This window comes from Notamacropus eugenii, chromosome 5, assembly GCF_028372415.1.
Source record: "Notamacropus eugenii isolate mMacEug1 chromosome 5, mMacEug1.pri_v2, whole genome shotgun sequence".
Classification (NCBI taxonomy): Eukaryota; Metazoa; Chordata; class Mammalia; order Diprotodontia; family Macropodidae; genus Notamacropus; species Notamacropus eugenii.
Window position 1 is genome coordinate 403,945,169 of NC_092876.1, and position 17,470 is coordinate 403,962,638.

At 38.0% G+C, this 17,470-nt stretch overlaps 1 long non-coding RNA gene across 1 annotated transcript in view; it reads right to left on the bottom strand.

Moving 5' to 3' along the window:
* LOC140506911 (uncharacterized) overlaps positions 1–17,470 on the bottom strand; it is a 57,790-nt gene that overhangs the window by 21,694 nt on the left and 18,626 nt on the right. The window lies entirely within an intron of this gene.

A 17,470-nucleotide genomic window follows, 5' to 3' on the forward strand; every position in this document is an offset into this window, starting at 1 on the left:
ACTACGTTTCCAGCATTCCTCTGACAAGTGTAGTAGTTCTGTCAAAAAATGAAATGAGGTTAGTCCAGTATGATCTGTTGATTCAGGGAAATGATTATTGATAACCAGTTGTTAGAAAGATACTCTACATAAAGTACAATACTTGTTGTGAGATCAGGAAAGCTTTTATTAATTTTTAACATTCATTCCCTGCTGAATGAACAGGTAGTTCCTAATGGACTGCCACATGTGTTTAGACCAATGCAAGTCTTTTTATGCCCTGTTTCCCAATTTGAAATTCCCTCCTGCCTCCCATTGGCCAGCATTCCAGGGTTTACCCCACCCCATATGGACAACATTCCTCATTTTCTTTATAGAATGACATAATATAAATTCTTGAATTCCCTTAATAGATAAAGATGCCAAACCCAGGATGTTTTAGGCTCCTTCACCATTTACATAAGAAGAGTAATGAAATTCTTCCCCTGACTCTGAAGTTGTGGATTTTATCTAAAGAGTTTGGAGCCTCTAGATATTTTAATAAGCAGGCACCCACATCCTTGTGGATTTCTAATTTCTAATTCATATTTTCCCTGCCTTCCCAGCAAATAGAATACTTCTAGTATATTTCATAGTTGCTTGTGGAAACAGAAGTTCAGTCGATTTCTTACACAATGATTTGGGGAGAGCCAGGATTCTCCCCCTTTTTCTAAAGTCTGCATTTCAAGGCTCAGCCTCTGAAGGACAGGACTGATGATAGCAGAGAGTATTAGCATTCTCTTCAATCTAGGTATTACTATCCCACCAGGAATACAAGGAATTTAAACTAAGGTCAAACTCCCAGCCCACTGCATTTTACTGAAGCTTGGATGGGAGATATGGATCCTTTGTCTAGATTTTCCAAGCTGGAGCGATTTGGAAGAAAATGACATGATTGAAGTTGACATGGTTAGAATAGGTCCACCTCTCATTAGAATATTTATTCTCTCTCATTAACTGTTAACCAATCAGTGTTGATTGCCACCCTCAGAAACATCCACTCTTCCAAAGACTTATAAACTGTGAGTGAACTGCTGTGATTTGTCTTCAGTCCAAGAGACCCTGCCAAATGACCCTTTTATTGATAAAATGCTACGATTATTTATAAAATGATTAATTATCCAGAAACAATGTTTCTGATAAATTTTTAAACATCACACGATAAAATTTTGCCTAATTACTTTAATAAATACAATGATACATGAAAATTCCAAAGGACTGATGATGAAAAATGCCATCTACTTTCAGAGAGAGAGCTGATGAACTCTTAATGCAGACCAAAGGACACTTTTTTGCATACTTTATTTTTCTTGGGATTTTTTTGTAACATGAATAATATGGAAATATGTTTTACATGACTTCACATGTACAATTGATATAGTGCTTGCTTTCTCAATGAGTGGCAGAGGTGCTAAAGGGACAGAGAGAATTTGGAACTCAAACTTTTTTAAAAAATGAATGTTAAAATAAATATTTTTTAAAAAAGGATTATATGTCACCATGATAGAAAAAGATCTTTTAGCTTTCTATATTGAAGACTGCAATAAAAAAAAAAACACATTCCTCTTAGCATCATATCCATTCAGACAAGTTATCTGAGGCAATGAAAGAAAAGGAAGATGCATGAATAGGAAAGAAACTTTTACTCTAATCATTTCTTGGCTAAATTGTTTTAAAAATAGAGTTCAATTGCATAATGGAAAAATTACTGGAGATGCAGCCAATGCAGATGAGGACATGGAAGCTAAAAGTGCTAATGATCTGAAGAAAATGATCAATACATGTATGTGTTATTGATTGCTTATTGATTGATTGAACATTGATCAGCAAAATTTTAACATGGCTGAAACATGCTTATTCTGGGAAAGGATGCCTTTCAGAACGTGTAATTCTAAGAAAAAAAAACCCATCCTGGATTTTGTTAAGAGGTAATATAGAAGGGTAATTTTAAATTAAAACCAGTCCTTCATCATTGTAGATATTCTCTCATGCTCAGAGACTTCCAGTTCTTTGACAATCAAATGACAAATCATGGGTGACTAAAGTGGTTTTTGAAGACTGGTTTTCAAGTTATTGAAATATCCAGGTATTGAAAAATATCACAAGGACAACACATTGAGTTAAAAGCATTACTGAGTTGAGATAATGTCTCAGGTAATCCAACTAACTCTCAATTCATTGTGTGAGAATGTAAGCATGCAAATTCACTGAGATGTTAAAAAGCTTTCTGCCCAAACAGCATATGTATGGAAATTAAAGACAGTTCAGTCTCTGTCAAAGTATCTTAAACAATGACAAAATTTTTATCACAACCTCTTGTATAGGCTTATTTTTTAACTTTTTGTTTTTAATTTTGTTATCTATAACTATTTTACTGTGGTTTTTCAGTCATATCTGATTTTTTGTGACCCCCATTTGGAATTTTCTTGGCAGAGATACTGGAATGGTTTGCCATTTCCTTTACTAGCTCATTTTATAGATAAGAAAACTGTGGCATACAGGGTTAAAGGATTTGCCCAGGATCACATAGCTAGTGTCTGAGGCTAGATTTGGACTCAGGAAGATGAGTCTTTGTGACTCCAGGCCCAGCACTCTACCCACTCTGCCACCTAGCTATTAGGCTCCTTTATTATAACATCATCAGTCTTTGACCCCTTAACTATGGATGTCCTCCAAATTTTTCTCTACTCTTTCCTAGTGTTGATCTATCTCATATCTGTACTGTTGGCCAACAAGTAGGCAAGGGGGAGACAACATGCAGATAAACATGTACATACAAGATACACACACACACACACACACACACACACACACACTAAAGAGAAAGTGGGAAGGCTTTAGAAGTGGGAGGAAAGGTGGTTGGGAAAGATTTCTTCCAGAAGGTAGGACTTGAGCTGAATCTTGAAGGAGGCCAGGGAATCCACTCCACAGAGACAGAAGGGAGCACATTCTGGGCATGGGGAATAGCCAGTGAAAAGGCCCAGAGTCTGAAGACAGAGTATCATGTGGTAGGAACAGCAAGTAGGCCACTTGCATCTTTCAGTATGTGGAAGGGATGAAAGTCTAAGAAGACTGGAGAGACAGGAAACAGCCAAGTTGTGAAGGGCTTCAAATACTAAACAAGATGATTTTGTATTTGATCCTGGAAGTAATAAGGAAGCCTCTAGAGTTTATTGAGTGTATGTGTAGGAGTATAACCTTAGCTTTAGAAAATTCATTTTTGTCAGTTGAGTGGAGAATGGACTGGAATGGGGAGAGACTTGAAGTAGGGAGACCAAGCAGTAGGCTATTGCAATAATCTAGGCATGAGGTGATGAAGACCTGCAGCAGGGTGGCAGCTATATGAGCAGAGAGAAGGGCCTATATAAGAGAAATTTTGTGAAAGCTGAAACAAGATCTAACAGCATTTTTTTATATGTAGGGTGAGTGTGATGGAGAAGTAAAGGATTTCACTGAAGTTGTATATCTGTGGGGCAGCTAGGTGGTGCAGTGGATAGAGCACTAGTGCAGGAGTCAAGAGGACCTAAGTTCAAATCTCACCTCAGACCCTTGACACTCACTAGCTGGGTGACCTTGGGCAAGTCACTTAACCCCAATTGCCTCATCCTGGGTCGTCTCTAGTCATCCTGATGAATATCTGTTCACTGGATTCAGAAGGCTCTGGAGGAGAAGTGAGGCTGGTGACTTCCCTCACTCAAAACAAAGTCAAGTGCAAGTCATGTCATCATTTATCTGATGGCATGATCTTCTTCGGCAATGAAGGACAAACACATGGACAACTAATCATTAATTCCCAGGAGTCTTTCCTTCCTGCACTGTTAAGTACTAGTATCAGTCCACAGGGCCATGCTCCTTACTCTTCTAGCAATACCTGGTCCTACAAAGCTTGGATAAGAAACCTAAAAAAATCCACCAGAATGTAATGTTTGGGAGAGGGTGTCCCATATTCTACACTCTACATGACCTTAGCAAGGTTCCTAACTCTATCCAGGACTCCAAGCAACTGCCCATGCTCACTGATTATCCCTTCATTTTGTGAGTATTTCCCCTCAATAAAGCTGGCTTGCTTCACGGTCTCATTTTGTACTGTTTCCTTACACAAAACGTTGATATTCCAAACCTCCAAAATTTAAATGAGAGATCCAGAGCAACTTAAGAAGAAGAAAGTTCTGGAATCAAACTTAAGCTAAACCTGAAGACTTTGACTGGCTGTAAGGCAGGTGTAGCAACAATTAACCCCTCTGCTTTTAATATAAAAATTGAACTCCTTCCCTGGGAGGTCAGAGGCTGCAATCCAGCATAGGGCAGGAGAATGTAACAGACAACCCAGATGTGCTAAAGCACAGCGTTGGGAGCAGACATCAGCAACAAAGATCCACAGCAGAAAACATCCTGGTAAAGACATAATAAGAGAAGAAAGAATACCAGGTGACTCTTACCACCACCACCCCCTTCCCTCACCCCTCAGCTCAATAGCAAAACCAGTTTAGCCAACAACGCCGTCAGCAGATATTAGTGGCTCTACACTCCAGCATTAGAGGCAGGAAATGGGTTGAGCATCCATGCTCCTTGTGTGTGCCCCTTTATCTGTTCCCCAATCACATGTGTTCCTTGTATGCAATGTGGTAACCTGTGATAAAATGTACCCCATCATCCTTAACATGACTTTAGACTCTGCTCTTTCAACACTGAACTATGATATTCATAAGGTTTTCTCATTATCTCGTCCAGAAGCAGGCTTCACTCACTTTAGGATCTCCATTTCCGACGTCATGCCACCTTCTCCCCGCCTCCTGCTTTCCAACTTCTCTTGTGTATTGTCTTCTCCCATTAGAATGGCTAGAACTGTCTTATTTATATTTGTACCGACAGAGCTTAGCACTCTCAGCACTTCATAAATGTTCAACCTTACCTATTTATTCACCTAACTATCCCTCAGAGGTACCACCTTAACTATATCTATTAAAAAAATGCTCTTTAATGATTCTCCTCTCAGTCTTCCCATCCCTACAGGTTCTCATTCTCTCTCCCTCTCTTTCTCCCTCTCTCTGTTCCCCCTTCCCCTTCTCTTCCTCTTCCTCCCCTTTCCTCCCTTTCCCTCCTTCTTTTCCTCTCCCTCCCCCATTCCTTCCCTCTCTTTCTCTTCCTCTCTCTTCTCTCTCTTTCTCATTCACACATGTAGATAGATACAGATATATAACCACAAATATGTTCTATACATATATGCTACATAGTATACACCATTTAGTACCAACAAGTGTAGTATATACTATCCACATACATGTTATATGGATATAGAATGTATATATATATATATATATGTGTGTGTGTGTGTGTGTGTGTGTGTGTGTGTAGATACACACATATTGTTCAAAAAAAATCAACATCAAGATAGATAGATAGATTCACATAGAACAAAAATAATAGTTTCTACTGGATGTAATAGGAGGGTTATTCTCTCGTAGGCCACAGTACTGCCACTGACTTGAAAAACATGATCAAAAACCATTATTATTCCGAATTCAATATTATCATGGGTAGCACTTATAGTATGATTCCAGTGTAATCATCCTTGCAAGCAAATCCCCATCTTGCTAGGAAATCACCCCAGACCCTGCCAGCTTCTATGATTTGAGAGGATGAGGAGGTTTCAAATTCAAATTCATACAAATTCTTTCTGCTTTACAAATGCATCCTTCTCATGAGACCCAGGAAATGTTCAATGGCAGACAGGTGTCCCACTATCTAAAGGGCTTGATGTCTGCATGACTGTATCCAGCAGAATTATTTTATTTGCTTGACATACTCAGATTTGTACTCTGGGAAGGGATGGCAGTTGAAATATTCAGATCTGATTTAATTATGGTAGCCTGATATTCAAAATAGCGATTGAACCTTGCCTCAGCATTCAAAAAGTGAGGGCAACTCTCCAGAATGTAGATGTCAGCAACTCTTTGGAGTCCCCCTCGGCTGTCATAATACTGATGAAAAGAGGACTGCTACCAGTCCCCATTCTCCTGTGAGTGCCTCATGCTGCAGTGACCATGCAGGCTTTTAATTATCTTACTAAGCAAAGATCATTTTTTCTCAGAAGCACATCATGAAATTTTAATGCCTAGTCTTTTCATTTAGGACACATCACCCTTAAATCAGAAAAAAAAAAGAAGAAAGTATACTGTATTAGGTTATTGAACGAACAAGGACAGCTTTCCCTTATCATGACTTTTTGGCTCTTCCACTAACACAGGTGTGGGCTAAAGCCAAATTTATACTGGGAAAAAGAGAGGGTAGGGAATGCATTTTTATTTTTCTGCAAAAGATAAATTCAAAGCTTTCGTTTGTCATTTCATATGAGGAGACAGGTTGTGTTTGCTTGTTGAGCAGTTGCCATGGAAACTTACCATAAAAAATCCAATTATGAAAGGGCAAGCCCTTCTGCTTGCCATAAGCAATGTTTCCTTAATAGTTAGTCAAGGCCAGAAGAGATATTTATAGTCTATAGGGCTATTTATTTATACCAAAGATTAAATACTGCCCAGTCTAATTTTTTGTTCTTGCTTTCAATTAGACTCTTTTTCCTTTTGACTGGCTACAGATTTTTTTAGAAACAAATTACTTTTGGAGGTGGTATAAAAGTAGACTCTATATTCAATCAGGAAAATTTAAGAGATCTTTTTAAGGAAGGGTCTTCAAAATAAAATCCTGTTTCCTGAAATAATATAAACACGTGTTCTATCTTTTTAACCTGTGTGCCTTTACAAGTGAGTGTTATTTTAGTCCAAACTCCTCTGAAAGCACAAGCTTCTTAAGTCAGTGAGGGCCTTGTAGTGGTTGGAATGGAGTAGAGGGGTGGCACTTTTCTCTCCCAACTGAATTCCAAACTTCCTGAGTCAGAGAATTCTTCTTATGGATATCTCTCATTTCAATTCAGTTTGACAGATACATCAATCCACATCTGTACAGTGAATAGGAACTCAATAAATATTTATTAAAATAAAATACTATACCCATGATTTTCATCTGTTACTGTGCTAGAAGGAAGGGTAGCATATAGACTGTCATTACCAAATCAATGTAAGGATATTTTTAGACCTTGGAAGAAAGATTCACCATGCAGGGCCACCTGTGGATAATTGAGAGATGACTATAATAGCCAAGAAAAACTGAAATAAGAAAGGGTGATTTCTTAATGTTTCTGTCTTCTCAACCACTTAGAAGTTGAAGGGAAGTGTGAAAACTCAATATAGGCCAACAATTAAAACATTTGTGCCTGACCAAATAATCAAAGGGCAGCAAGGTGGCTGCCCTTTAGAGTGCTGGTCCTAGAGTCAGAAAGACTCCATTTCCTGAATTCAAATCTAGCCTCAGACACTTACTAGCAGTATGATCCTGAGCAAGTCATTTAACCCTGTTTGCCTCAGTTTCCTCACCCGTAAAATGAGCTGGAGAAGGAAATGCAAACCATTCCAGTATCTTTGCAAAAAACAAAAAAACAAAAAACAAATGGGGTCACTAAGAGTCAGACACAACTGAAAAGATCACTCAGTGACAACAAAATGACTGACACTGTGTTTCAAAGATGTTCAATGTTAGACAATTGACAGAAATTCAAACTCCTTAGACAGTTTTTCCAAAAGTTCAGGACTGACAGTGTTACTGCTATCTTAGTAAACTCAGTGTTTGTTTTGCTTATTTCCTATAGTATAGAAAATAAAACTCTCCTCTGCCTGGGGAGTTAAAAACTACCTTCTTCCTAAAAGTTCAAACCTTCTTGCCATTCAAGGTCTTTCATAATCCGGGACCACTTTATCCAGGGGTGTGTTGGTATATGTTTTATAACTATGTAGGATGTACTTTTAAGTTTCATCTGCATTATCAACATTTTTTCCATTCCTTTCTTAAATCTGGACAATCAACAGAATGAATCAAGCCCTAATTTGTTGTAGCATTTGATGATTTCCAAAGTGTAAATAAATGTTCACACTGAAAATTTAACAATTGGCTTCTCAACCAGTTCAGGCTAGCTCTAGCTCACTCTTGAATTCAACATTTACTTAAAGCTAAGCCTGTACTATTTGCAAACCACTATGTTTGTTGTGAGATCTTCGTTTTCAAATAGCTATCAAATAGTGATAACTTCACTTTGGCATGAATTGGTATGAGTTAGATTTAAGCAAGTCAGAGCAGCACAAGGTCGTCAGCTTCACTCTCTCCTCCAGAGTCACTGAAGTGTTGAGAGAGGTGCAGATTGAGGAGGAAGAGAGAAGCAGGCAAAGAGAGGGAGTTATCTCTGCCGCCTTTCCTATGGGTGAGCTTGGGAAACCACTAGCATGATAAACATCATTTTTCACCATGCAAAAGGAGCAAAGAAAATAATAATAGTTGATATCTATACAATATTTGAAGGTTTCAAAACACTTCTGCACACAGGATCGTTTTGACCTATAATAATTTATCATGACTAAAGCACTTCACAGTTTACCAACCACTTTTCCTATGATAGCCCTGGGAACGACTGGGTAGAGCCAATATTATTATCTATATGATATATGTGAAGAAACTGAGATTCAGATAAGTGACTTCTCAAAGAAAACCCAGTCCACAAGTAGCAGAGTTGAGACTTCAAATCATTTGACTGTTGTCATTTTAAACTATGACATTTTGCTTTGATTGGCTGGTAACTTTTGTCATTGTTGCTCAGTCATTTCTTCAGTAGTGTCCGACTCTTTGTGAATGCATCTGGTATTTTTTGGCAAAGGTACTGGAGTGGTTTACCATTTCCTTCTCCAGCTCATTTTACATATGAGGAAACTGAGGCCAACAGGGTTAAGTGACTTGCCCAGGGTCACCTAGCTAGTAAGTGTCTGAGGCCAGTTTTGAACTCAGGAAGATGACTCTTTCTGACTCTAGACTCAACACTCTATCCATTATGCCACCAAATATCTGGTTGGTAACTTCATCAATATAAAAAATCAAACAGCCAAAATTTTCTTTTCTTTATTATTTATCATCCTTGTATGAAACCATGGGTCCACATTCCCTTCTAGTTAACTTCTCATCTACATATCTATATGATATAAATTTTGGAATATTCTGAAGCTTTCAAAAGACTGATGTATGAATTAAAATGTATTGAAACCATTTCAAATAATTTTACACATAGGTTTTGGTCTTAGTGTGCCTGACTCTGATGAAATATGTTGTATCCTCTCATGGTATAGGGAAAGAAAAATGAACTGAGAGACAGAAAACCTGGATTTTAGTCCCTTCTCCCTACAAATCCACTGTGTAACCTTGGGGATGTTCCTTTACCTCTCAGATCATCAATTTTCTCATCTGTAAAATGAGAGGTAAGGTCAGTCACCTGTCAACTAGGACTCATTAAGCACCTGCTATATGCTATTCTAAAGACTAGACTAAGTTTTGAACTACATAACCTAAGTTTTTTTAGCTCCACCTGGCTCACAAGGTTGCACAAATGAAATAATGTTATGTAAAGTGTTCTGTAAATCTTCAAGAGCTAAATATGCCTATACTATTATAAAAATGAATTATAAAAATTCACTTCCAACATGAGTTCTGACATCTTGTGTATTTCACACTCCATGTATCAACATCCTCCTGGAGTCTAGCTAGCCCTGTATGTCCTTGTCCAATCAGCCTTTTTAAAGTTATGTGAATAGCCATGGTATATGGCCAAATGAGTTGCCTTAGGCCTTTTTATGTCTTTTAATCAAGCCTGGGCAGTAACTTTTATTTAGCTCCCTGATCCAATTATAGGTCAGGGAAACTGCCTTTCTATGTCTACTAAACTTGGATGACTCTTTTGTTATGTCATAACAGGGCAATAGGTTTGCATATAAATGCCCATTATAAGCCCTACCTTATGGGGAAGCCTAGATATAAGACTTACTGTCACCGTTTCTACAAATTTCATATCTGAGAACCACGTCAGCTGAATTTCATTCTTGTGGCCTTCCATGTTCTCTGCCTTGTTTTGTCCTGACATTTGAAGGAAGTTCCTAGGCCAGTCACAATTATTTCTAAAATGTTGTTATATAAATACTCACTACTGCTACGTCACTTTCTCCCAGCATTGCCCCTGATTCTCCAGACTTTTCTATCACATCCCAATAGCCTCCTCCTTTGGAAGAGCCTTCTGGCCCAGAAATTCACCTCCCTTTGATGTTATCTTCCCCTAGAGACTGCTTGAAGGTAGAAGCTATCCTTCTTCTTGTTTAATCTGTCCATAATAAATGCTTAATAAACTTGTTGACTTGCTTATTGAGTTCTTGTTGACCTGATACTACTCAATACTGCTTCTCCATCCGTAGCACAATACTAATCCTCCTTCAGGCTTTGAACTTTATCTTGTTTTTATTTTTACTGTTAGAATTTTCACTTCAATATCTGTTTGAGGCCCTTTCTTGACTTGAACCCTTAAAACTTCATCGTGTCTCTAGTTTCTTGTTGTCAAATACTCGAAAGTGTAATTTTTGGAGCACTAGTCCACCATGGAATCCCAAGAATGTTGCCTTATAGGAACCTGGTAAAAGCAAATTTTCTTTCCCTAGAAAATAACCATCTTATGAAAATGAGTATTTCCCTCCCAATAAAATACTGCATATATGATATCAGGCTAAAGATACACATATAGTTTATTAAGGTCTGTCATTGAAAGATTATCTTAGAAAACTAAGTACTGACTAATAAGCATAATGCAATATTATCAAAATTACTAGAAAATATGAATTTGGAACAATATGAAAGTTAACCAGTTTTGCAAATACATACTTTTTTAAGTGGCAAAAGCACCTCAAAATGACCTACAGTATTTAGTGCTTTACAACAAATACAGTATCTGTGATTTAAGTACACTATGATTTAAGTAAATTTTTTGAAGGGAAAATTTATGACTCCATGTTTTTTCTGTTAGTGTTGATGTTTTGACCACACAAAAAAAATCTGAACTCTTATTATCCTTTATGATACATTTTTGGCTTCTTGTTTGACCAAAATTTCATATTTAGAACAATCACAAACCAGGTATTGTACATAATTTTCAACTTGGGAGTAACTCTAAACAAATGTCTAATGTATTTCTAAAACTATATTTCAGATGTTCAAAGACTGAAAAATTTACTATATTATCTTTGAAAGATAAAAAAACCATCTTAGAAAATATCTGAAGAATATTGTGGTTTTGAAATAAACCTTTGTATTTTAATCAGTAATCTTTCAGAGCACTTTTTTAAAAAATTGCCTTCTTTTTAAGTATGAATAAATCACATTTCCTATGTACAATAAAATCTTGATATAATTCAATCTGTTTAATTTAGTACAAGGTGGGTTCCACCTTGTACCTTCTCCCTAAGAGTTTTGTTATTAAATTACCTCATCAAAGGATCCTCTCATCTATTCCAGTTCTGTCAGTTATTAATTATGTAGCTTTAGGCCAGTCATGTAATCTCACTGAGTCTCAGTTTTCTCATTTATAAGATGAAGAGGTTAGACTTCATGACTTCTAAGATCACTTCTGTCTCAAAATCTACAAGAAATCAGGTTCCTTCACATATGCTTTAGAACAATATATATTGAGTTTGTTCTGTGTTTATGGGATTTAGAATTTATATTTAGAATAATGTATATTAAGTTTCTTGTGCATTCATGGGATTGCATCACACAGTACTTTTCATTTTTCTCCATGAGTTTTTATACCAAGTGGTTGTTGTATTTCAGTAGACACCTTACCTAATTTCATTTTTATTTTTTAACTTTTAAATTATGTTTTACTGAATTTTGGATTTTTTTTTTTACCTTTGCTTTCTTTCTTAATATAACCGCTTCCCCAGGATAGGGTAAACCTTTGTTACCCTTGTTACAAAGATTGAAAAAGAAAGATAAAAGCAGTTCAGTGAAACTAACCAATACATCAACCAGTTCTGAAAATATATGTATTGTTCCACACCCATAGTCCCCCGCTTCCTGTGGGGAAGGTGGGTAGGGTCCATTTTCTTCTCTTTTCTTTAGGCTTAGTTTCAGTCACTATAATTATACAGTGTTTAGTCTTGCTATTGTTTTCATTTGCATTATTGTAGTCATTAGGGGCAGCTAGGTGGTGCAGTGGATAGAGTACCAGCGTAGGAGTCAGGAGGACCTGAGTTCAAATCTTACTTCAGACACTTAACACTCACTAGCTGTGTGACCTTGGGCAAGTCAATTAACCCTAACTGCCTCATAACTGGTTCATCTCCAGTCATCCTGAGGAATATTAGGTCACTGGATTCATACGGCTCTGGAGGAAAAGTGAGGCTCGTGACCTGCACAGCCCTCCCTCACTCAGAACAAAGTCAAGTGCAAATCATGTCAGCATTTCTCTGATGGCATGGTTTTCTTCAGCAAAGAAGGATGGACACAACAATTGTAGTCATTGCAAGGACTGCTTTGTTGATTCTCCTTATTTTACTTGGTATGAATTTCTACTTTTCCCTATATCCTTCACATTCATTCTTTTCTTACAATATAACAATGTACCCTCACATTCAAATACAGCAACTTGTTTATTGATTCCTTAATCATTAAACATTTTCTTTTGTTTCTAACTCTTGGCATCTGCAAAAAGTGCTGCTATAAATATCCTCTTTCATTCCCATCATGTATAAAGCCCTTGTATCTAAGCCCTCATCTTGTGAAAAGAGACATAAACACTTTGGGGGATTTCTCACCTTTCTAGCTCATTATCCCTATGCAGGAAATATGGAAACTTCACTTTATAAATTCAGTAAGGTGTCACCAACTCCCCTTGTAAGCACATTGCTCAAAAATCTAAAAGAAAAAAAAAGCTTATTTATAAGTCAAACAATGCATTCTTATCAGAGCTCATGGAAAATATCACCACCTGCCAAGAAATAGCTCTTCTCCAGAGACCATCTTTAATCTCATTTGTTTAGAGGCAAGCACTGGATACAGTTCCAAGCAAGTGCTACCTTTCATGATTCCTCAGCATGTTGTGTGGTTTGTCCTTCATTCTTGAAGAGGAGCATGACATCAGGGAGATGATGACATGACTTGCAATTGATTTTGATTTGCGGGAGGGAGGGCTGTGCAAAGTCACCAGCCTCACTTTCTCCTCCAGAGCCATCTGGGTCCAGGGTCCAGATATCGAACAGGACTACTGGAGATGGTCTAGGATACAGTGGGAGACCTTGGACTCTTTAAACTAAGGTCTTTTCAAGTTCTCACTTTGAATGAGGCAACACCCAGTCAGGGAATAGGCCTCTTTAAGAAGCAAGTCACATGATGGTCCCTTTAATTAAAAAAAAAAATCAAAGATGGGGGAAAGCCCTCAAGGTTGCTGACCAAAGGAGAAACAGTTACTATGGACATTCACTCTGAGCCAGGAGGGCCCATGTAGCACCAACTGCAGCTCCCAGCAAATGATTTTTCTTCTTGCTCCTCATATAGCCTTCTCTTGGCTCCCAGCAAGCAGTGAAGACCATCACTCCTGTGACCCTTTTCTTGCCCCATAGCTCTTCTGTCTTGCCTGCAATTTCTAAGACTCCCATCAAATAGCATTCTCTGGCCTTCTTTCCAAAAGAAAAATATCCCATTATGGCAGAGGGAAATATGCAAAGGTATCTGTGAAGTCCATATGAAATAATGAATTCCAAACACTTAGTAAACTTTAAGATTATATAAAACTATACATACATACATGAGTGTGCGTGTGTGTGTATGTGTGTATAGGATGTATTCAGTGTTCAGGAAGGAGTAGCACCTCTGATATAATGACTCTGATATAATTCAACTCTTACCTATTATTCCAAGAAGCTGTAGCATGCTCAGTAATCCCCCTCCTGTTAAAAACTGTCTAGGAAGCTGGGCTAAATCAGCTGTCTTGACTTTTGTTCTGCCACTGGACTTTGATGAGACTGAAGACTTTGTGTAGCTCTGCCTCACTTAGATCTAACTCATGTGAAAGTCAAGACATAATCCCATGATATCGCTGGTCCTCTTCAAAAATGAAGGACAAACAACCACATATGCGTGTGTATTTATGTATAGAAAATATGAGTGTGTCATTATTAGTGGTAATGATATTATACAGTCACCAGATCTCTAGTCTGGTGGTGACTTCATCATGTGAGACTTCTCCTGTACTCCTGTTGAGTTCAAGCAATGTTTGTGCAGCAATACAAGAGTATATGAAGGTAACCGTTTGTTGCTGGTTTTCCACCTTTTCAGTAATTTCCAACACTTCATGACTCCATCTTGGGTTGTCTTGGCAGAGATACTAGAGCAATTGCTATTTCCTTCTCTAGTTCATTTTGTAGACAGGGAAACTGAGGCAAACAGTGTTAAGTGACTTGCCCAAAGTAACACAGCTAGTAAGAATCTGAGGCCAAGATTGAAAGAGATTTCCTGCCCAAGACAGCCTGGAAGGCTAACAGGAAAGATCTAGCACACAGGGGTCAGAGTGTAATGGAGCACAGCTCAGCCTTCGCTGTGCAGCAGGTACTGGATAGCAGAATCACAGGCAGCAGCTGTGGTTCCCAGATTTCTCAACCCACAAAAATCAAAGACAGCTTCAAAGGTCAGTGGAAAAGTGCTTTTACCTGGGTGAGAAGGGAACACACCTGACCCTGGCCCCAGTGCAATGGCAGTTGCTGCCATAGTGGTTATTTTAGGAGCCCTCAGCCTAAAGACACTGGAGGAATTGACCTGTGGATCTGAGTCTCAGCCCTGAGTGGCAGTCCTGGGGTAAGGAAGAGTGCTGGCTGGTGGAGTTGGTGGAGGCTCTGTGCAGGGAATCCTACTCTCGAATCCTGGGCAGAAGAGAGCTTGTGGTTGCTCCCAGACCAGAGCGCAGGTCAGGGGAGGAATAAACTCCTTTCTCTTGATTGTGCCACCTTGAAGGAACTGAGAACTTATAGGTCACCAGAGTACACCCTCCACTTGACAAAGGACTCAAAAGTCAAGTAACTGGTTGGGAAAATGCCCCAAAAAGGGGGAAAAATAAGACTATAGAAGGATATTTTATTGGTGAACAGGTATTTTCTTCCATCCTTTGGGATGAGGAAGAACCAGGTACACCATCAGAGGAAGATGTAGAAGTCAAGGTTGCTGCATCCAAATCCTCCAAAAAAAAATATGCAATGGTCTCAGGCCATGTAAGAGGTCAAAAAGGATTTTGAAAATCAAGTAAGAGAGGTAGAGGAGAAATTGAAAAGAGAAATGAGAGTGATGCAAGAAAATCATGAAAAGGGAGTCAACAGTCTGCTAAAGCAGACCAAAAAAAAAAATGTTGAAGAAAATAACAACTTTAAAAATAGACTAACACAAATGGCAAAAGAGGTCCAAAAAGTCAATGAGGAGTAGAATGCTTTCAAAAGCAGAAATATCCAAATGAATGAAGAAAATAGTTCTTTAAAAATTAGAATGGAACAGATGGAAGCTGATGACTTTATGAGAAACCAAGAAATTACGAAACAAAACCAAAAGAATGAAAAAATTGAAGACAATGTGAAATATCTCACTGGAAAAACAACTGACCTGGAAAATAGATCCAGGAAAGATCATTTAAAAATTATGGGACTACCTGAAAGCCATGGTGAAAAAAAGAGCCTAGACATCATCTTTCATGAAATTATCAAGGAAAACTGTCCTGATATTCTAGAATGAGAGGGTAATATAAATATTGAAAGAATCCACCAATCACCTCCTGAAAGAGATCCCAAAAGGATAACTCCTAGGAATATTGTAGCCAAATTCCAGAGTTTCCAGGTCAAGGAGAAAATATTGCAAGCAGTCAGAAAGAAACAATTTGAGTATCGTGGAAATACAATCAGGATAACACAAGATCTAGAACCTCTACATTAAGGGATCAAAGGGCATGGAATAGGATATTCTAGAAGTCAAAGAAACTAGGATTAAAACCAAGAATCACCTACCCTGCAAAACTGAGCACAATGCTTCTGGGGGAAAATGGTTATTCAATGAAATAGAGGATTTTCAAGCATTCCTGATGAAAAGACCAGAGCTGAAAAGAAAGTTTGACTTTCAAACACAAGAATCAAGAGAAGCATGAAAAGGTAAACAGGAAAGAGAAATCATACAGGACTTACTAAAGTTGAACTGTTTACATTCCTACATGAAAAGATTAAATTTGTAACTCTTGAAACTTTTCTAAGTATTTGGGTAGTTGAAAGGGTTATATACATATAGATAGAGGGCACAGGGTAAGTAGAATAGGAAGGGATGATATCTAAAAACTAAACTTAAGAGGTGAGAGGAACATATTGGGAATAGAAAGAAATGGAATGAGGCAAATTATCTCTCCTAAAACAGGCAAGAAAAAGTTTTTTCAATGGAGGAGAAAAAAGGGGGGTGAGAGGGAAAAAGTGAAGCTTACTCTCATCACATTTGAATTAAGAAGGGAATAACATGCACACTCAATTTGGTATGAAAATCTATCTTATACTATAAGAAAGTAGGGGAGAAGGGGATAAGTGGGGTGTGGGAGAGATGATCAAAGGGAGGGCAAATGGGAGGATGGAACAATTAGAAGTAAACACTTTTGGGGAGGAACAAAGTCAAAAGAGAGAATAGAATAAGTGGGGGGAAGGATATGATGGAGGGAAATATAGTTAGTCTTTCACAACATGACTATTATGGAAGTCTTTTGAATGACTGACTATACATGTATGGCCTATATTGTATTGCTTGCCTTCTTAGTGGGGATAGGAGGGAGGAAGGGAGAGAAGTTGGAACTCAAAGTTTTAGGAACGATTGTTGAGTTGTTTTTGCATGAAACTGGGAAATAAGAAATACAGACAAGGGGGTATAGAAATCTATCTTGCCCTACAAGAAAAGAGAGAAGATGGGGATAAGGGAAGGGAAGGGTGTGATAGAAGGGAGGGCAGATTGGGGGAAGGTGTAAACAGAGTGCATGGTGTCTTGGGGTGGGGGAGGGAAAGATGGGGAGAAAATTTGGAATTCAAAATCTTGTGGAAATGAATGTTGAAAACTAAAAATAAATCAGTTAAAATTTCAAAACAAAAAATCTGAAGCCAGATTTGAACTTATGAAGATGAGTCTTCCTGACTCCAGGCCCAACTCTCTATTTATTGTACCACCTAGCTGGCCACCAGGTAAATGCTTAACAACTAGGAAAAAAATGTATGGACATGCACTTTTAAGTTAAATTTGCATTATTAACTCTTTCCTAAGTCTCAAGCAGAGGTTCCTAAAGTGGACCATACCACCCCCTGGAGAGTGTTGGACTGATCCAGAGTATCAGTAACAGCCTCTGGGGTAATTGGGGTGGGGAGGGTGTTGAATAAAAATAAGGAGGAGGTAGAAGCATAAGGAAAGAAGAGAAGAAAATTTTGAAAAACCGTTCATATGTGTTCTATCTGTTGTTTAACAGAGTTAAAGTCATGGTGATTACATT